This window comes from Thermobia domestica, chromosome 17 (assembly GCF_964235325.1).
Source record: "Thermobia domestica chromosome 17, izTheDome1.hap1.1, whole genome shotgun sequence".
Taxonomy (NCBI): domain Eukaryota; kingdom Metazoa; phylum Arthropoda; class Insecta; order Zygentoma; family Lepismatidae; genus Thermobia; species Thermobia domestica.
Window position 1 is genome coordinate 164,822,623 of NC_137470.1, and position 23,335 is coordinate 164,845,957.

Sequence of the window (23,335 nt, forward strand, 5' to 3'; positions counted from 1 at the left end):
AATGTACGAGTGAACTAATAATTTTGACACTGGTTTTCTTTTATTGGTTAAAAGCAACCATTCGATCATTATTGTTATTATTTAGCAAACTAAATTAATGAAATAAAAACAGTCTCATTTTCCTACCCTACTGTAATTACCATCAACAAAGTAAGATACGACCAGAGTGGTAACTTAGTATAAGCACAATAGTAATTGTCTAGGGCCTTATGCAGAGTCTTTCTGATACGTGATTATTGCCATACTAAAGAATTCGACTAACATATGTCTCCTGCAGTAGTCAGCAGTGATGTAACTTTCCGGAAAATTTTCCAGAAAATTTTCCGATTCATAAAAACATACTCCACTTACACCTACATCGTTGTTTAGCCGTAAAATTTATTTGTAATAAATATTGTCTGAAAAAAGTTTTATGGGGTGAACATCTAACGATTCTTTATTTCTGCAAAAATATTTCAAAAATGTTAATGTATTCTCCCCTCGAAATTCACCGTTGATTTCACAAAATCATAGTTCGTTAATTTACTATGCATAAGACGATGTCTTCTCATAGCTTTAAACACAATAAAATCAAAGCATTTCTTCTTATTTTCAATTACAAATATAATCTTCATAAGGAACTGGAACTTATGTAGTTATTTCATTACATAGGCAGGCGTATATGTGAAGAAATAGTGGAATTTTCTGTTTTTGAAATAATTGATAAATTCACAAAGGTTTCTTTTCACTTTCTTGTTACATTTTAAACAATGGCATGGGATATTTGTACTCTACGAACTGGATTTATGTTCCCTGGACTTCACACACACACACACACAGAGAGAGAGAGAGAGAGAGAGAGACTACGTACAGTAAGTTTTTACTTGCCAACTCGAAATATTAGAAACATTTCTGGTTCCCGAAAGTTAACTCGAAAATTATAATTTGTTGCTGTCAAACTTTCCTCTACAGGAATTCAATTTTATAGCTCAATGTAAAGTTAAATATAGTGAAAAATTTTCCACCTAACATCATTATACATAATATTCAAAATTGTCCGCGTTACAAAAGGTCTTTCCACTTGTTTCTACAACATAATGAAAATTTTCCGATCCATGAAAATTTCTTTCACTAGTTTCTATAGAGAATTAAAACTTTCCGATTCATAAAAAGTTGTTTTACTTCTTGCCTCAAAATGATGAAAATTTTCCTACTTACAAAAAGTTTTTCAATTTTTCCATACATGACAGAAACTTTTTTTGATTCATAAAAAATTGTTTCACTTGTTCTACATACTACCGGAAATTTTCTGAGCCATGAAAATTTTCAGATTCTTTAAACGATCTTCTACTTTTTAACGTTTCTATACATGAAGTCAATCAATTTTATGGTTAATGGGGAATTGATACTTGATCACTGAGATTTGATTAGAACGGAAAATTTTCCGGAAAAATATAGGTAAAATTTTCTGAAATGGAAAATTTTCCGCGGAAAAAAATTTCCACCTCACATCATTAGTAGTCAGGCCTTTAGTATGACACTCCTCCAGCCCCCATGCAACCAGCAATTCTGTTTTCAGGTGTTGAGTTGAGAAACTGAAAATTTACCGAAATCTGAACTAATGGTAAAAATTAACTTTCACATGACCTACACAGAATTTATTCTTATATAAAAATGAATTCTGCTCTATTGAAATATGCTAAAAGGAAGAACAAATATAAGTTTAAGTCTGTTCAGAAATAAAAGTTAATTATAGTTTCAAATAAACCTTATTTTGTTTCTCTAACAAATATTGTAAACATAGATTAAAAAAAGAAACCATATATGGATGTGTTTAACGGAAATAAGGTTCTAATTTAACGAAATTGAATTTGGAAGACTCAAGTTGTGAATGTACGGGTTAGCAGGTTTGATAAGTTGCAGCCCTGACTTAGTCACAATATCTGCCTTCTATTGACAAAATTTACCGCAAAATTGACTTCAGCATCATCTTAACTGCGTATTGTAATCAATATTATTACTCTAAAGATCAGTCAGAAGTGGCCTTCACATCTTGATTCTTCCACATTATCTATTTATTCCAGCAGTATTTAATCTACCCATTTGACAGTAGTAAGTACCGCTTATCGCTTTGAGGCAGCTATAAAATAGAAGCCAACAAATGACCGCTCAACCAGTCTGGAGTCAAGGTCTAACAGAACATAAACTTCCTCTTACAAGTAATTTTATGCTTGCTTATTCATATGTGGCTACTGACGAGACGTCTAAACACACAAATGGTATTTTGTCTTGGACAGTCAAGTGCAATGAACCGCATGCACTAACAACTAAATGCAGGGGTGTAGCCAGCAGGTTTGTGTAGGGGGGGCCCCGTCGTTTTTGAGGGGGGGCCAGCTACAATGTACAAAGCCAAAAAATGTGTTGCTGCTAGTCTGCAAAACTAAAAACACTATTTTAGCTTCTTCTTCTTCTTCTTCTTCTTCTTCTTCTTCTTCTTCTTATTATTATTATTATTATTATTATTATTATTATTATTATTATTATTATTATTATTATTATTATGCATAAATTATATTCAATATAGTTTTTATTATGCTTAATCAAGAACTACTGCCCGCAAACGTTATACTTTTTATGCATAACTATAAAGGTAACCAAGAAAGTTCTGTCCCTTTTCGTGGAAGTCTGTGTTCAATTGGATCTCACATCGTGAGTTGAATGCAAGTGGAGATAAGACGAACGTCACTTGTTGTTGTGGGTATATCCAACATACTACCTGGTTGTGGCAATTCAGACACACCGTGGACTTGCGTAAAGACAGAGGGAACATGGGACTTCCACAGAGCGTCATAGGAGCATGTATGCTGAACGAGTTCAAGTGGAGGTCAAACGCCGCTGTAGAGGGACAGAAGATATGCCAGGCCTTTGGTCAGGGTGTCGTGATGACGCGGACATTGCAGCGATGGTTTAACAAGTTTAAGGACGATGACGAAACACCCGAAAACACCACGTGCCAGAAGACCAACACATGTACAAAGAGGAACTGGGACTACAATTCAGTGTGTGGAGAAACCATTCGGCCGCACATCCATCAACTTGTGAAGCACTACAAGTTGGGTCGATGGGTCTCTCATAATTTGACTCCGGGCCAGAAGGCAACGCGGCAGTCGCCTGTGTTTATTTACTGTTTCGGAGCCATTTCTGGACAGGGTGTTGACATGTGATAAAAAGTGGGTTCTATACGAAGCTCCACGGCGTCGTCATCATTGGTTAGTATCCCATGAACCGATTTCAAAACAGCCGAAACCAGCACTGTACCAGAAGAAGGTCCTTCTGTGTGTTTGGTGCATCGTGCATCGGGAACTGCTACCAGCTGGTCAGAGTATCAATGCAACTGTGTAATGTCAGCAGTTGAGCTGTGCTCAAGAAAAACTCAAAACTCTGGAGCCATTACTTCTGAATTGCAAATGGGTCCTCGTTTACGGGACAACGCTAAGTCCGACGTGGCTAGAATGACTCAGGACACCATTTTTCGCCTTGGATGGGAAACAATATTGCAACCACTATATTCCCCGGGTATTGCACCGTCCGATTATCATCTGTTCCATTCTTTGGACAGTCACATTAGAGGACGTCAGTTCAAACCCCTAGTAAAAGTCCAAAATGCACCTGATACTTTCTTCGTTTCACGGCCCACCACGTTCTACCGCGATTGATTCCATGGCCTTCCAGATCGTTTTCAGAAGGTCGTCGATGCTGATGGGGACTATTTTTCATCTTCCAGGTTAGGTGGCATATCGATGTTCGAAGGTGGTGGGTGAAAAAGCAACAAAACTTTTCTTGGTTACCTTCATATTTAAATTTAAGACCTTGTATACAGAACCTATTTACACAAGATTGATTTTCTTTGAAATTTCACTTAATTTCTTTACGGTTTCCTGACAAATATATTTATTTATTATTCGTGACTAAAAAAAAAAAAAAAAAAAAAATAATAATTACTTTATTACACTGGGTAGAAATAAAAGAGAGCGAATGAAATCCAAATTGAATAAAAGCATTGTTTCTCACCAAATTTTCTATCCTCTATGTCTTTTAAAACACTTGTTAAAGCATATAAAATATACTGTACTTACAAATCAGTTTAGTACCTTTGATTTATGGCTGTATTTGTAGTACCTTCTTAAAACGTTTTGTCTTCAAACTATCAAATATAAATCGCAGTAAATTGTGTAATCTGCTGTCACAAAAAGTATCCTATTTTTCGATCAGTATAAGGAAGAGATACTATACTATTTTTCGATCGGTATGGAAAAACAATATTTCTCCATACTACTTTACCATAAATTATTAATTGTCAATAAACTTTGTTACTTTTAAATGAAAGAAGCGAGATAATTTTACTATGATGTTTTAAAAGTTGGTCATTTGGGGGGCCAGGAAACCATTTGGGGGGGCCCGGCCCCGATGGGCCCCCCCTTGGCTACACCCCTGACTAAATGCATTGGCTTCCATCAATTGAATTGCTGAGACAGAAAGAAAAGAAACTCCAAATTTTGCGAAAATGAGTTTAGATATACGTACACTACAGCTCAAAAGTTTTCGAACACCCCGGATTTTTGTACGAATTTACTGTGATCCAATTATTTTGGCACGAGAACTTTACCGCCTTCCATCAGATGTATTCCTGCCTAAAGCATAGAATTTGACGACAGTTGAATTGAGGTCTGAGAGGTTTTTCAGATGATATGTCAATTTATAGTTCTTAAAATTGAAACCAAAAAAAGACAATTTGATATATAATTGCATAGTATAAACAAAAATGTGTAATGTGAGGCAAGATATTAGTTTTGTTTGGAAAGTGTCAATGTAATGGCAGTTACATAGAGGGTCAATGTAATGGCAAAAATTTGAAAGAGAAAGTAGATTTCCAAATTTTGCAATTATAGATATACTGGCTTTAAAAAAGCTAAAAACGCCATTGTTTGAAAAATGTTTACGATAGTCAATATACATCCTTCTTTGCTCAATTATAGCTCAGTGGAAGCGTATATGTAATGCTCATCGTTACTATTTCAACAAGCAACAATAGAGCATACGAAACCATCGTAAGCACTTTTCAAAGTATGGTATTCTTGGCGTTTTAAACGTTAGCATATCAACAAGCTATAAAGAACTGCAAAATTTGGAAATCTACTTTTTCTTTCAATTTTTTGTCACTGCATTGACCATCTATGTCTACACTTTCCAAACAAAACTAATATCTTGCCTCAGCTCCCACGTTGTTGTCTACACTATGCAATATCTATAGCAAATTGCCTTTTTTGCTTTCAATTTTTAATAATTATGATTTGACATATCATCTAAAGTACCTCGCAGACCTCGATTCAACTGTCGTTGAATTTCATGCTATATGCAAGGCGGTAAAGTTTTTGTGCCAAAATAATAGGATTACAGTAGATGCTTCCAAAAATCCGGGATTGTTCGAAAACTTTTCTGCGGTAGTGTACATATTCTTTATATTACTACATCAACCCATTATGTGTTGCCCGGGCTCTCTATACAACATACAGGAGAGACAAAGTTTCTGCTGGGTGAAAATATGAAAAATTGCCGGAGTTTCTCGAATACATTTCTGGTGGAGATTCTTCCCTTTTCAACACCTCTGGTGCATGAGGTCCCGGGTTCAAACCCTGCTCCCGCAAAGTGAACTTGGTGAAACGAGAATGTAGGAGAAAACGGGAGTGCCTCGAGAAAACCCACGGGCACGATGTTGTCCACCATAAACTTACTTGGCCGGGGATCGAACCAGGGACCCCACTGATCAGAGGTAAGCGCAGCGCTCTACCACTGAACCACCATGCATTCCACTTTTCCTAAAAACTTGTATGATTCGGTGAACAGGAAAACATGTAATTGTCAAAAACTATGTTGTTTTAGTTTATAACAGTGAGAGGAGCCGAGCCTATCCCTAATCGAGCTCGTCCACGAAACATAGCGATCTTTGTTCCCCATAGAATTGTCTACTTGCCCTTCAAATTTGCTTTAGATCGGGCCAGTATTTTTCGAGAAATAAATACCACATGCCCCCACCTAGAGTTTAAATTTTTGAAATAAATTACTGTGCAATAGACAAATAGAATAATTTACTCATTCCTTTTGAGAACAGTAGTTTCTTATTTTAATTTTCCGTTAAATAAACCGAAAGTTATCGGTAACACAATCACCTAGTTATAAATCTTTTAAATTGTATCGTTTTGTAGTAACGCTCTGTCAACAGTTATTCTCTTTTTTTCTGCTGCAGGTTAATTGTTTGATTCTTTACTCACATGTAGTTTCGTCTTTTAATAACACGTTGATTATTCTACCATTGCCTGAAGTTAACTTGAAGTTGACCCAAATATCAGTGCTACATTAGATGTTCGTTATAAGATTTCTTTAGAAAACCCCGAGGTAGATTTTATATGGATTCGATACGCTTCTCCTAGTTCAACTATATTGCTAATAATATGCAATTCATGCTGTGAGTTATTCTAAATTAAAATGCAATTAATAACATTTTCTTTCAAGTGTTGCATCATGACTAGTGGTTTTCATATTATTGCATTATTCTTGTACTAAGTAAACGAAAATGAAAGTTATCCAAATACAATTATCTTTAAAATTAGAGTTAGTATTTGGAATTGTGTTACGTTCCGGATTTTCTTTCTCACTCTTTCATATTGATAAAAAAAAAGACACCAGCTATTGTTTCGCGCCGCAGTAGGCCAACAGCTGAATAACAGGGCCCAGAAACAGTGCCTTACGGCACTCTTTGCCGCGATGACTTGCAAACGGAGGAGAACCAAGCATCTCTTTACAAATTATGTTGCACAAAATTAAAGCTTCGTGTTGGCTTGAAAGGGGGAAACGATAAACCATACTTTCCCTTTCATCATACTTTCGTTATTATTGACAAGTGATCTGTTGAATGTCTTGTGTTACCTCTAGCAGGAGCTATTCGGTTCCTTCTTTTTCTGTTTCTTGCTTTGATAATTGAAGCATGCGGGAGGCACACCTACGTTATTCACCCCTTTTAAAAGAATACTTCCGGGTGTTGGTTCCTAGAACAGTCTAAGGGAGAAACAGAACATAGAGCACAGACAATAATAACTTTCACCAGAAGTAACCTTGGCCTAGTGACTGAGTGACAAACCGTCTTTTGTGTTTGCACAGCACTTACAATGTGCTTATGTTGATTTAACACCTTCCTCTGGCCTACTAAAGCACCATTTACACCTTGCTCGCGTAATACCTCTTAACATCCACATATCACTAAAGCACACACACAAACAAACACAAATTCATATAAATGAAATAATGGTATTCTTTCCTGTAATTGAGTAACTATAGTGTTATGTATGCGGAAATAATTTTGAATGGTCATATGTAAATATAACGACGCTATGATTTAGAAATATTCCCATAAACATGTCGTGTCGTCCCATAAACAAAACTCTAGGAGACGTTGTTTTTATCTAATTAAGGATGACGCTAGACTTTCGGTCTTTGTTGTGTCCATTAGCCGAGTATAAGTAAATGTAAATAAGGAAAACTTAATGTAATATTTTCAGAGATGCTCAAGTATCCAAGGAATTAATTACAGAGATTGGTAAGCGGAAATACTTGCAAATCAAAACAAGCAAACATATCAACCTGAATATATCCTCATCTTTATTAGCACTTTTGATTATTTATCGCGTACGTACGTCTTCTGTGCGTAAACAGGACCTGATCTACCATAAGTGGAACACGTGCATCTGCACGGGGCGGCAAAGTCTGTCGTAACTATATTATTTAAAACAAACATTTCTTGTTGGAAACATACTTCATGATGGTGGTACTTAAATTTACTAAGATGACCCTTCATTTGAATACTACATTCTTAAATCATATTTAGGTCGCATTAGCTTAATGTCACATGGACAATGCTAAAACAAATGGTCAAACAAATCCCAGCATGAATTCCTTGATTGTTGTCAAATACAACAGCTCAATTCTCGAAAAGTAGCGAACACCTGTTCTATTTAGTTAGTTATCACAGTTTTGATGTAAAAACTAGTCCTGCCCTGGTCACAAACAAGTTCCTTATCATCGAATGTGGAAACAGCTTTTCAAAAATATTTTTTAACAGTTGTAGAAGGAAAATCAAGAAATAAAGATAAAGGATCTAGTTACACTGGAATTGCAATCCGAGATATTGAGATTGAAGCTCGATATTGAATTCTATAAAACTGATTAGCATCTCTCCTGTGCAGGTGTGTTTGCTTTGTCTTTTAGTAACAGATTATTGTTTAAAGCAAAAACACAACGAGATTGAATTTGTAGTATTTAGGCCTTTCTAAGTGCGAGTGCTGTTTCCCTCCCCTTCGTTGTTCATGATGGGGTGGCATACTTAAAATCATGGCTTTTAAGATTTTTTGTTTCTGGAGAAAGGGGGACGGCAATAAACGATCCCATTGCACGGGGAGAGAAATTGCCTAGGGTCGGCCTTGTACGTGAAGGTCTGGTTTCGATTCCTTGTTGTTTATAGGTGCCCAAACACACGAGCTTAGAACTCACGCTTACTGGACCTCAATCTCACCAAGTGAGTGTAAGGTAGAGTAGGATTTTAAGACAAATTGCATTCAAATTATGCCAAATATTGTATATTCATAAATACAATAGGGGGCCCACGTGAGCTTTGGGGGGCCCGGGCCCCCCAGGATCGGCGCCCTTGGATAGAACCAGGGACCCACAAGCTAGAGATAAGCGCTCCACCGTTGAGCTACCGGACTGGTTTCTAGAAAAACTGAAATACTTTTATTTTGTATTTCTAAAAAGAAGAAGAAAAAAAAGAAGTTTGTTTTACCTCTGAAACCGTTTCCCGTTTCCTTCAAAAAGTTCTGCTTTTACTGGAATCAATGTGATTTTCTCCGAAGGCAGTACTTGTTCTTGTTCTTGTAATACTCATTTCCAAACAATCAACAAATAAGCAAAACATTTTGCTAGAAAACCGAAACGGTTTCTGTAATCCTAAACTTTTTTGAAGAAAACAGTTTCGTTTTTATTAAAAACTGAAAACAGTAAACCTACCATTAGATGATACAATGGATAGAAGATGGTCAAATTCATTTCGCTTATTTTTCCGAATTTCGTGTTGTTGTTGATTGGTAATGATTCCAAGTGTACAGTCTATTGGTCTCACAAACTGTACTTGCTAGTCTGTTAACACTCTCGTTCCTGTGTGCACCACCGATGGGCACGTCGAATCTGTTTCTGTGGCCCCACGTTTTTCTTGGAGGGGGGGAAGGAAAATGTTTATGCTACACTGAAAATGGATATGAAAACATCCTGATTATAGAAAGTTAAAAGATGGTGGCCTGAAGGTAATATACACAGTAAACTTCCTCGGTAGCGAAAGTGTTAAATATATATATTATGTGCGTCAGGTGTCCGCAGTGTTATCACTGACTCTACTTTTTACGTTATATCTTAATTAACGATGCGTACAGATTAAGAATATGTGAGGTAGCATAAAATTACTGTATTATTTCTTAATTGTACTTTAAAATGTTTCCTAATACTTTCAGAGGTAGTATTCTATCGACGCATTTAGAAATTTATCATCTTGTGCCTCTCACATGGATATTTATAATAGCTTCGCAGAACAGTAATGATTACATATATATTGTGCTATGATGAATAAAATCGACTCATAACGACTTCAAAACTGTTATTATGTTGTCGACTTTTCATTTTCCTACGTATATGTGCAAACGGATAGGTTTCGTCATCCACTTACAAGTGTCAGAAGCTAGCAAAGACAGACGACTACCACTGAGAGTTTGGGCGAAGAAGGCGCTGAGAGTGCTGCTTACAAAGAATGTGGCTTAAAATATTTTGGTAGTGTAAATAATGTATTACTGTCTAATTATGTTTAAGATTAATTACATGGCAATTGTGCTTAAATTATCTGTTAACTCATTCTTCTTATTAGGAGGACGTGGTGGCTCAGTGGTAGAGCGTTCACTTCTAGTGCGTGCGGTCCCTGGTTCCAGCAGCTCGCACTGAGTGAGATTTATGGTGGACAAACACCTTATGCGTGCGTTTTCTTGGAGGTTTTCCGGTTTCCTTCTACATTCTTCATTCTACCATTGCATTTATTCCCATCATCTGTTAGCCTAGCCGGATAGCTGGGCACGTAGAACAAAGATTTCAGTTTTTCTTACTATATAATTTGAGGGATGGCGGTTACACAGCACATTCTTTATACGTTACTCTTTCTTCCGAATTACAGGATTTTATCCATTTTTTTTCAAGTAATGGCACACATATTCTTAACTTGCACCTATGTTTCAGGGGCGGATCCAGGACCGACTTCTGGGGGGGGGTTGTCATACTGCTACTTTTAAGGGCTCCAAACTTTAGGATGGGTTTTATTTGTATATATAAAATAAGAAAGTTTCCTCTTCTGGGGGGCGATCACCCCGATCGCCTCCCTTGGATCCGCTCCTGCTATGTTTTGTTTTTCCACTATTTTATATTATGTCAAAAATGCCAAATTAAAATCAACTCAGAAGAAAGGTTTTCAAAACATATTTAAAATAAAGAAAAAATAAAAAAACAAAGAAAAACATTTCGTATATGAAATTTCTAACTAAGTGTTATGGACAACGTAAAATACCAATGTTATCCTTTACGATTTACTTCATCAGTTGTTCCATACACTTTTTAAAAAAATAATAAATATATATTACTTCTTATTGGTTGAAAATCTCAAGCTTATTTTATTAACCAATTCTATAATCGGAACTTGATATACGAGCTCTAGGTATTACGTCAGAGATAATGTCATGCTAGAATGCACGACTGCACCCAAAGAAATTGGTGGAATAAAAATCTCATCATTGTATTAGGTATGGTGACAGGGCACGTCTTTTACATTACTTCTTTGCGGAAGTTGCTGTTCCACAGACTCAATTCGAAAGAAAATTGGTAAAAGTCGATTGTGCAATACCATAACATTTCACATTGTCACCTTTTGTTAACAACTTCCATGGTCCTCCCTCTTGCAGCATGCTGTGTTTTATTTGTCGCTTTTTTCACTTATGTGTTATGTAATGTGTACTACCGTTTATTTGCTTGCTCTGTAACGTTAATGTGATGACAACAGGTGGCAGCACGTAAAACGAAGATAAAAAATAAATAAATAAATAAAGAACGGAACTAATCAACACACTTTCGTTACAGTATTGGTGTTGTTGAAATTTCTGTCAATGGATTTATGTCCATTCAAGGTCCCCTGTTGAAATGGTATTTTAGATAAGCATATTTTGCTCTTTGATATTTTAGTAATTCAAGTTTTAATTCTGTAATCTCTTACATTATAGTGAAATTTATCTAAAATATTTAGCGAGAAACAAGATTCAGGATAACTAACAAATGTGTCAACAAATTTTGCCATTCAGTTAGTACAGGGTGTTGCAAAGATATGTCACAATATTTTGAGAATAGATTTCTCACATCAAAATAAGAAAAAAGTTCATATAGACCCAGGGGTGCCCACAAGGGGGGGCTATGACGCAAACTGTGTCATTGAAATATTTGGGGGGGGGTTAAAATCTATATAAATATGTTTGATGAGGGGGGGTAAAATTAATCGAAAAGAAGATTTTTTTCATGGAAGAACACGTACGGATAGACAATTGGGGGGGGGTGCGTCATAGACATAAGGGGGGGTGGGCACCACTGTATAGACCTGTGCTCAAAAGTGAATAGTTTCGGAGATATAGGATGCCGAAAACGTGAAACAAGTGAACTTTAAAAGTTCATATCTCCACTACTATGGGACCTATAGTACTCGGGCAAAACATCACTGAGGAACTGGTAAGTAAACTATCCAAATATCCATGTTTAAGAATGTTCCAGTACTTGCACGCCAATTTTTAGAGAGGTAGGTGAAGAGTGATCAAGTATTCCCAAACAGTCTCTCTAAAAATGATTGTGCAAGTACCGAAGGCTCTGAAAGATAGATATTTGGATAGTTCACATACTAGTTCCTCAGTGTTGTCTTGACCCGACTACGACAGTCCTATAGTAGTGGAACTATGGACCTTTAAAATTCATTTTTTACCGTTTTGGTAGCTTATAACTAGTAAACTATGCACTTTTAAGCACAGGTCCATATGAACTTTTTTTCTTATTTTGATGTGAGGAATCTATCTCAAAATATTGTGATAAATTTTTGTAACACCCTGTATATACAGTAAAATTTGTTCATCTTGTAATCACGTAAATTGTATACGCCTATATACGAGGATATACTTCGTACTTTAACGCTTAACGTCCCTTTTGAGTCCTCAGTGTGTGTGAGAAGTGGACTTAGAGCTCATTCCATATCAGCTGTGAAGGACCCCAAAGCAACCCAAAACATACGAAAAACTATTATAACAGATATGCCAAATATATAAAGCTAATACGCGAATTTTGCGTTACGTTGACGTAAACCATTATGGAAAGTGGCCTCTACAGTTAACACATGATTCGAAGTCATGGATCAAACCCGTCTTCCGCAAATAGTGTAAGCACTAACAGTTAACCGTAATAAACAAGGAAGATACGAACGTACGTTACATTACTCAATAAGCTGAATACGTGTACCAGTTTGAGAACTTTCTGAAGAACCAACGGTGCTGAACTTGCATAAGTGTCATTATATGAACAATCGAAACATGAATAGCAATTTTAGGTCATTTTTAGTTAGAGAAATGATAACTATGTATCTCCTGTTAATAATGCAAAAGGGGAAGTATTAAAGAATCACTGGTAAAGCATTTACATCTGGAACACAAGATCATATGTTCGATTATAGAACATCCAAGTTCTATAATGGATATCGTCAGACCATCATCTTCCTTTAGCCTACAATGTCTCCAAGTGCCAAGTAGTTAAACCACGTTCTTCATGTAGACGTGGTCCCGGGTTTGGTTCTAGACCCAGATTAGCGCCTAGGGTAGCAAATTTGGCTTCCTCCCCTTAAATATTTCAGAATAAATTAAATTTGTTGAACGATATTTTCTACGTGGTCATTTCTGTATTACAGATGTTCCTCACTTTTCGAATGATCCTGCCGTATAAACGTGTATCTTCTAATGTATAAATAAAATTGTTTGTGTGTTTGTCTGTCTGTCTGTCTGTGTGCGGCTTGGGGACCAGACGAATGGACCAAGAGTTACCAAGTTTTGGTCAGGGGTACCTTGGCCCAGGCCCCAGATCAAGAAGAACCCTTTTTTCAAATCTCGAACCATGGGGGTCTCAGGGGAGCCGTTTACCGGAACCGGCTTGGGAACCAGACAAATTGACCGAGAGTTACCAAATTTTAGTCACGAATACCTTGGTCCAGGCTCGAGACCAGAGTTAAACGTTTTTGTCAAAATTCGAACCAGGGGGGTCTCAGGGTGGCGTTTACCGGAACATGTAAAAGTAGTAGAAAATGACCGATATTAGTGTCAAATTCATAGTTTTCGCGGTAGCTGAAATCAACGGTGACACTTCCATTAGCGATGAGTTACAAATTTAGTTGTATATGTATGCGGGCCGGAAGTCAGCGGGGGAAGGGGGGATGCCTTGACATGTAAAAAAATAGCCCAAAATGACCTATATTAGTAACAAATCCATAGTTTTCGCGGTCGCTGAGATCAGTGGTGATACTCCCACAGGCGTTGACTTCCAAATACAGCCTTCGTGCAAAGCATGGGTATATTCAACTAGTTTAACGATAAGATTTTGTGTAGGTTTGCCTTATTGCTCTATTCATTGTAAAATAAAAAAAAAAGTGGTCGTTGTAATTTAAACGGACAGATTTTTTAAGTTGCGGTTGGGGGAGCGGTTCAGAATATTAGTTTACTTAATTACCAAAATTCAAAGTTTGTGATATTGCCAAAACTGACTAACCATTTTGTTCATATTTCAAAGATAGTAATTTTACTAGCAACTCGACAATATTCCGTAATTATTTTTTTTCGCGTATTTGTCCCCAAAGAATAGTTTACTGAGAATGTTAAGTTCTATTGAAAGGATTTTCTCGGGAACAGCTACAACGATTTCTTGTTGCTTCTTTAATAACTCTTTCGTGCAATTATTTTTATGTGATAAAAATCCAGAGAAACGTTTTTATTGATGGAATAAACGATCTATCCTGGGGCCGCGGTGGCTCAGTGGTAGAGCGTTCACCTCTGGTGCTAGGGGTCTCGGGTTCAAACCCTGCTCCCGCCAAGTGAACTTTGTGGTGGACAAACACCGTGTGCGTGGGTTTTCTCGGGGTTCTCCCGTTTCCTCCCACTTTCTTCATTCCACCATTTCATTCATTACTCATTTTCACCGTCTCCTTTAGCCTAACCGGCAAAACCGTGGGACGTAAGACTCAAAATTTCATTTTCACGATCTATCCTGTGTACTACGGAATCTACCAAATAATTATAACTCACAGTTGAACGATAAAGCTAATAAGAGAGATCCATTCATTCATTTTACCTTATATCTTTCACTTGAACATTAAAATATATAAAACGATAATCATGCCTGTTGTGTTGTATGGTTGCGAAACATGGTCACTTAATTTCAGGGAAGAACGCAGACTGAAATTACCTGAGAATAAAATCCTGAGACGAATATTCAAACGCAAGGGTAACGGGAATGAAGAATAGCGGAAACTTCATAATGAGGAACTGTATAATTTGTACCGTATACCAAACATCGTTAGGACCATCAAGTCTAGGAGGCTCAGCTGGTCATATCATGTAGCTAGGATGGAAGAAAGTAGGAACGCTTTCAAAGTCTTAACTGGAAATCCAATCGGGAAAACAACCATTAGGAAGACCCAGCCGCAGATGGGAGATAATATTGAGATGGATCTTGTGTAAATAATAACAAAAATTAAAAACTGGGTCCAGTTAAAATGAAATGAAATCTTTCAGTTTAACATCCCATTATTATTCTCTTTAGGCTAAGGGAGACGATGATTACAGCAAGTGAATGATGATGGGAGAACTAGTGGAATGAGAAAGTGGGAGAAAACAGGAGTACCTCGAGAAAACAGAAGGACACGATGTTGTCTACCATAACTTATTTGGGCGGAGATTGAACCACCGACTCCGCGCACCAGAGGTACGCGCTCTACCACTTAGTCACCGTGCCCCTTTCGCCCCTACTGAAGACGAGCTACGAGTTTAATTGTAAAACAACACCCATACAGCAGAAAACGAAACAAGAATCTGCGGTTTTCTCAACAGGCAATTGGCTTGCATTCTGGTCCTCGATGTCCTAGTTTCTGTACATGAAGGTAAAGTTATACCTTTATGAAAAGAAACGAACGCAACAAGTAATTTGATGCTACGGTGAAAGGGGTTTTTAGTAAATTTTTACTTCTAAAATTAATTTATAGCTCTGAGACATACTTACTACTAGGGCTATCTGGCACAGGTTGTCACACGAAATTTCTTGGGTGATCATCATTTTTCATCGGAAATGGCACAATCGAACTTTAATTACAATATAATGAAGCTTTTGAGATGGAAAATAATTTCTGAAATTGAATTAGCCTACAAAGCAAGCTATATTGGTTTTGTCACAAATCAGTCTTGTCTCCTGCTTTACTTTGGGGAGGGTAGACAATGATGCAAGTTCTATTCAATAAATAACCAGAAAAGTTGTGTAAAAATTACAAAACTTCGACAAAGTTTGTGCTTCTTTGTTATTTTTTGGTGGTGTCCTAGAACTGTTATCAGATGTGCCCTGCACGCCTGCCTCGCAAACAGGATACTGGGAATCAGTAAAACAAGATATGGGGAATGAAAACGTAGGAGGAAAATGGAAGAAAACCCACGGACACGGTTATATCTACCATAAACTCACATGGCCTGGGATCGAATCAGAAACTCCTCACAGCAGAAGTGAGCGCTCTATCACTGAGCCAGTGTAATGTTTCGGATCTCACGAGACGTTGTTAAAGTTCAATCAATGAACAAAAATGTAAATCGAATATCGAAAATTATAAGTTAAAGAGTAGCAATTAAAAACATTCAGAGATTTATAGCTTGGGCTTACGACAATGTGCTGAGCACACAACACGCAACTATAAGTAAATTGGTCCACCTAAAGCCCTTCATGAGTCTCGAAGTCAGGAGTTACATTTTAGTTTACCTGAGCTGTTGAAATAATATGTGGTCATTGGTCGCCATATTTGAAAAACAGTAATTAGATCAGAGTTCTAACTAGCAGAATATCTGTTCTTCGCACGGAAAGAATAAGTTTCATTTTGGTTATAAAGGGAAATGCAGGCAGAGTTTAGATTTAAACGGTATGGGAAGTGTTACTGTTAGTCTCAGCGACCCCGAAAACTCTGGATTCTTCACTAATATCGGTTATTTTTGATCGTATATATATCCACCTCCCCAAGTTACGGAGCTGAATTTGGATTTAAACAGCATCAGAAGTGTCACTGTTCATCTCAGCGACCCCGAAAACTATGGATTCGACACTAATATTGGTCTTTTTTAAATCATTTTTAGTCTCCCCCTCCGCCTCCACAAAGTTGCATCGTCAAAGTGAAATGATACAATCCATCCCAGGCCCGAATCTCATCTATGTTGAAAATTTGAAAGAGATCAGTCGGGTGGTTCAACAGATACGACGTCACAAACATAGTGACTTTCAATTTTATACAGTAGATTAGAGATGAATATGCCAATTACCTTACAAATAATGTAAAATATTGCATCTATCGCTTCAGATATACAAACTCTATTATAAACAAGTCCTAATTAGTTTCTAAAATGTTTTAGTAATCTCTGCTTAGTAAGGATGAGAAATTTGTTAGTTTATTAAAATACATTCACTAAAATCTAAAAACGAATTGAATTGTCTGTGTGCACACACATATTTAAATGCAAATTCTGAGAGTTTGTTTATTTTTATCCCATGTCATTTTAACCAATTGGGACCAAATAATATGTTTCCCAATTGTCATACAAACCATTATCTACCAAAGTGCCACTTAGATATCATTACTAATTAGTAATTAATAAATTGAATCAAATTTTGATGGAAAATATGAAATACACACAAATAGTCTATATTTTAGCTTAACAAGAATGGAAAATTTAAATTTAGTTGAATGATTACTAATTTTACCAACGACTTTAAAATTAACGCGCTGTTAGTTACTTAATATTTCATTAAGATAACTGACTATTTTACTAACGACTGCCAGCTCTGTTCATAACGCAGAATTGCTAGTTTAATAATCGTTAAGCTATACAGGGTGTTTCAAAACAACACTGACAACGTTTGGGAGGTGATTCCTGATACCAAGATAAGACAAAAAGTATAGACCAACCTGGGTGCAGACATCCGTCATTACGGAGCTATAGGCTGCCGGAAACATGAAAAAATGAATTTTAAAGGTCCATTGCTCCAAAACTATGGGACCTACCGTAGTCGTGTCAAGACTTCACTTAGGAACTAATATATACGCTATCCAAATATCCAAGTTTCATAATCCTATGGTACTCACGCAACAATTTTATGGAGAAGTTTGGGTACGGATATAAAAATTTGAAGTACTCACCAGCTACCTCTATAAAAACTGTTGCGGAAGTACCACAGGATTCTAAAACATGGATATTTGAAAAGGGCAGACATTAGTTCCTACGCGAAATCTTGACACAATTACGGTAGTTTCCCTAGGATTGGAGCTATGGACCTTTAAAGTTCACTTTTTTTTTCATGTTTTCGGCTGCCTACAACTTCCAAATGACGGATTTATGCACCCAGGTTGGTATATAATTTTTGTCTTCTCTTGGTGTCAGGAATCACCTCCCAAACGTTGTCTGAGTTGTAAACTGAATATAACGAATGTTGTTATACTGGTTCTTAGAGTGTTAATTTATTTATTTAAATTTGAGGAAAAAATGTAAGATTGAAACATTTCATTAAGCTTAAGTACTTTTGATGCTGATTCTTATATTCTGAGTGAATCACCAAGCTTTTCTGGTTTCTAAAAATCTGATTTGAAACCTCAACGACAAATTAATAGCAAAGGATGTGTAAGTTAAGGCAGAGCTTTTTATTCAAGATAGTTGTAAATTCATTTAACTTAAAGTAAGAATTCTTATTAGTATTATTTTAGTCCAAATTATAAATATTGTCAGATATTAAAAGGTATTATATTATTATTACTGTCAATTTCCCGCTTTGCTGGATAAAAAAAGAAATCCGTTAGTCAGCCACTTTTTACTATTACTGAAACGGTCTCAAATCGATAATAACAAAGAAAATATAATGAAAAATCAGAAAATAATAGGGTCTAAGAAATATATATATATATATACTATTGTGGGCTGAATTTGGATTTGAACGGCATCGGAAATGTCACTGTTCGTCTCAGCGACCCCAAAAACAATGGATTCGACACTAATATCGGCCATTTTCGATCATTTTTATATATATCTTCCTGTCCCCTAAGTTGCAAGGCTGAATTTAGATTCAAACGGCATCGGAAATGTCACTGTTACTCTCAGTGTCCCCGAAAACTTTGGATTCAGCACTATAGTACGAAAGGTATAACGTCGTTTGCTTCCCGCGAAAAGTTGTAGTGACGTTTATGGGGAGTGGCCAGCTTGGTTACTGGTGGCTCGCTGGGCGCAGTGAACGGTTGGTGGTGATTGGCTACCCTCTTACCACACCCCCAGTGACGAGCAGGTCCAAGCGCGGGAAGCCAACGACGTTATACCTTCTGGACTATAATACAGATCATTTATATATATATATCTTCCCCTCCTCATCTCCCAAGCTGAGGGGTTGAATTTGGATTTAAACGGCATCGAGAGTGTCACTCTTCATCTCAGCGATCCCGAAAACTATGAATTCGATACTAATAACGGTCATTTTCAACCATTTATATATATATATATATATATATATATATATATATATATATATATATATATATATATATATATATATATATATATATATCACTCCTTCTCTCGTAAGTTGCACCGTCAAAGTGAAATGATAAAAACCATTCCAAGCCCGAACGACATCTATGTTGAAAATTTGATCAAGATTGGTGGGTGGTTCAAAAGTTAGACTATTAAATTACCAACATAGTCACTTTCATCTTTATATATACTTCTTGAAGTAAAAGTTCAAAATAAATTGGAAGTTCCTAGTATTTTACACTTACAAAGTAGCGTGATTTGAATTTTACTCATCAGCTAAATGGCAGGAAACATACACTAGTGCCCTGAGAAAATATACAGTATATTTCTACTTTAACGTCCCATGATTATGCACAAAGGCTAAGGGAGACTGTGATGATTAGAGGAATGATAATGGTGGAAGGAAACGGGAGAATCTCAGAAAATCCACACACACAGCGTTTTTCCACAACAAAATTTACTTGTATCGAGCTGGGATCGAACCAGGGGCCCCACGCACCAAAAATGAGCGCTCTACCATTGAACCATCGCGGCCAAAGAAGAATAACTAACATGAAATAAATTAAAATAAAAAAAAAAAAACACTACTCTTATTACATTGCATGGATCTGAAAGATGGTCGCTAAATCGCACTAAATATCAGAGGAAAAGTTTTTGAGAACCAAGTTTTTACAAAACCAGTTTGGAGCAAAAATGGAGATTAAATGGATAATTGGAGCAAGTTACATAATCAGGCTTCCTTCCAGACAATTTTGACCACAAATTTTGTTTCTAAAGGACGTCCTCTGCACAAAAATGACATGTAATTTAAACAATCTGAGCTTCGGGATGGAAAAGAGTTGAATCCCCGTGAAAGTATGCCTAGAAGAAACACTGTTCACAATATAAACATTTGAGAACAATTAGATACCACCAAATATATCTCATTTGATAATACGATCAAGGCGTCTAGAATGACCAAGACATGTCGCTTCTTCGAAAACTTGCGGGAAGTTAATGAGCTCTAGTTGGAAAATCGATATATGATCCTCTCCCGGAAAAGAAAAAGCAAAAGAACAAATGACCAAAACTTCACTTTCTTTCAGGCCGTTTGTCTGTGGCGGATCTACCCTGTGTCGGGGGACCTAGGCCCCCCAGCTTCTTGAGTGATAAAAATAAATTAAGCTTTTGTTTATATATTTAAAAAAAAAAAAGTTTATAGTAAACTCAGGATATACCTAACATTTCTGGGTTCTGGCTGATCCCTCCACAGTTTTTACTTTCTGGATCGGCCTCTGTCGTCTGTAGAAATCACATATAAAAATAAGGACTCCTGGTGGTGCCCCTAAATTCAACTTCAAATATAAAATCACTGTAGTTTGAGACTAATTTTACACAGATATTAAACACTATTAAGATAATGTGTGTTATCTGAAAGAATTTTCCGTTTGGTCATTTGAGGAAAACTCAGGCTTTAAGAGCATAGTGTAATTTTTCTTTGTCATGTGGTGTGTTCTGCATGCGGTAGAAATATCTGACTATATTGTGGAACAATATATATTTTAGATTCTGATTTTGTACGACAAGAAGAACATTTTTTAAAAAATACTACACGTATTTAATCAAGATTAAGGTTTATTAATGACAGGACGTGTCAATGAAAAGGTATTTGCTGGTTTGTGCATTTTCTTCTGAGGATTTGTACTCCCAGCAGTTTCAAGATGGAAATTTAATGAAATCTTTCAGTTTAACGTCCTACGATTATGCCCTTTAGGCTAAGGGAGATTAAGGCAAGTGAATGATGATGGAAGAATTGGTGGAATGAGAATGTGGAAGGAAACGGGGGTACTGCGAGAAAACCCACGGAAACGATGTTGTCCACTACAAGCTTGTTTGATCAGGTTTCGAACCAGCTATCTCACGCACCAAAAGCAGAAGCTCTACCAGTGAGCCACCGTGCCTCCTCTCCCCAGCAGAGTTTGAACATGCAATCATACAACTGAAAAAGCGAGCACTAGCTGCGAAGTCCTTGGAAACAATATGATGGCAGCAGTATCATGCAATATCATTGAACTAGAGGCGTTAATTAAGAAAAAATTAATAATTAAATATTTTAAAGGAATTTTAATTGCAGTAGGTTGTAAGTAGTAACGTTGTCTGTTGATTTCTTTTTCAAATACCGTATATTAAATTGACAGAATATCAGAGTTTATTGCACTAATAAGCTTTACGGTAATATAACAAATTCTGATCTTACTCGTCCTTTGATGCAGGTGAACCTAGGTTGAATTACGTGGAAATTGTACAAAGAAACTGAAAAGGGCAACTGAATGTTCGTAAGCTATTTGCATATTTTGATTTTACACATTACTTTCGACTACGTGGTTAGCAAAAGTTCCTTTGTCGTGAGAAACTGCTTTGATTCTCGCTTGTAACTAATATGGTTTCGATCATACATTGACAATGTATGTCCAGGTTTCATATAACTTTGGGGTTTGAAAAGGGCGTTACGTCATAATTTAAATCAATCAACATTTAAGAAAACTGTCACGAAGAACGTTAACGAGACATCGTAACGTGAGATATAATAGAAATATGAGTGAAAATAGTAGCTTACGATGCATATTATGATTTTTTTTTCTGTGTTAACTACAAATGAAGTTGACTGCAATATTTAGTTTAATGTCTTTACGGTAAAGAATCTTGATGGTAATAGCAAGTAGATTATGAGGAAAGACTTTTTGGGGAAAGCTCTCAAGAAGAACCATACAAATGAGAGTGTACTGTCAGAATCTTACATGACCTGAATCGAACTTGTAACCCTTGACGAAAGAGTTGAGCGTTCTACTATTGAAACATTGTGCACACGCAAGTTATTGACTCAAGTTACTATGAATAGTTTGTACAATTAAGCACTAAAGTTCAAATTACAAATTATAAATATTCGTTTTTATTTAACCTTACAAACAGTACACACATTTTTTCAGTTTAACACCCCACGATTATGCATCCGGACCAAGGAAAAGGGTGGTAATGTGAGAAATAATAACAGTGGAATGATGAGAACCCCGTGAATCCAACGCACATGGTATTTGTCAATCACAAAGTCCACTTTGGCGGAATCTGGGATCAAACTAAGGACCCCACGCAGCAGACGTGAGAGTTTTACCACTGATCCACCTCACTCTCACTATATAAATTTCAATTGAGGAAAATTCGATTGTGTGTAAAAGGTTTGTGACCTCTCACTTCTGGTATTCGATGCCCAGTTGAAATATGTAAAGTTTATTTAGATTTCACATTAAGCTGTAAGTTATTCTATTTGTTAATCTCTTAAGAAAACAAAAATCGCGATGCTTATAAGTCAGTGTTGATTTTATATACTTGGTTATTGGTAGCAATATATTAAATGCAATCTTTATGCTCCAACTTGGTCTTTGTAACTCAATTTATGGATCAAAAGATCCAATATATTTCAATCAAAAAATTTTCTTGTAGGCCTTATATCTGGAGAACTACATATGGTGCAGCCAAACCAAAACTATCACTTAACTCAGTATGATGTGCTTATTCCGTAAAGAAAATACGAAAACTCGATTTTGGGGCGTTCAAAAATTTTGTGTCCTTTGATCCAAAAACTTGGCCAAAATCACAAACTTTCGATACATTTTGTGGATCATTCTTAAAATTCTTGGGCAAGATCGCAATCTTTTGATCCATTTTCTGGATCATTCCTAAATTTCTTGTAACTTAATTTTAATGCATATTTTGACATGTAATTAGCCTTGAGCTACACTAAAGTCACTAAGTTTTGGGTGTAGAAAAGGTTCTTCAATTGATTTTGGTAAGTGCACCAATTAAAGTGTAACAACTAAAGTGGGCATTTTAAAATAATAAGAAATAAGAAAAAAGAAATTTTCATTTCGTGTTATCTTTTCTGAGAAATTTGTTAATATTCATGTCACGCATTCGCTAATGTATACTGAACTGAAGGAAGAAATAAACAAAACAAAAAAAAAACGGAAAAGAAAACTATGAATTGTCTTCTTCTGTCTTATGTAATGTTACATCCTCAATGAAATACAGACAGACACACTTTTACTTACACAATTCTTGAGATGTGTGGTACCACGTGGGTTTCTTGAACACGGCGAGAAGAGACGGTGTTCACCCGACAGCTGGTAGAGCAATACTAGCAACTATAGCGCTGATGGAGGTAGATATAGTAACTCTGACTTGACCAATGAAAAGTAGGTTAGCGCATCTTAGGTGACCTACATTGTTTTAAGCCGTTTTCTGCTGTTCAATTGTTGGAGTCTTTCTTAATCTTCCGTACCACGTGAGTGAGGGCTGGG

The 23,335-nt window shown here is 36.4% G+C and overlaps 1 protein-coding gene across 10 annotated transcripts in view; it reads right to left on the minus strand.

Annotated features, from left to right (window-relative positions):
• The window catches only part of LOC145674466 (clavesin-2-like), a 396,132-nt gene that overhangs the window by 71,113 nt on the left and 301,684 nt on the right, over positions 1-23,335 (minus strand). Inside the window, exon 1 of one of the 10 annotated variants that reach the window (XM_081744565.1) lies at positions 23,087-23,197. The exons of the other annotated variants lie outside the window; for them this stretch is intronic. The gene's annotated coding sequence lies outside the window, so the exon portion shown is untranslated. Of the gene's footprint in view, positions 1-23,086; positions 23,198-23,335 lie in introns of those variants that run through there. 10 annotated transcript variants of the gene reach the window in all.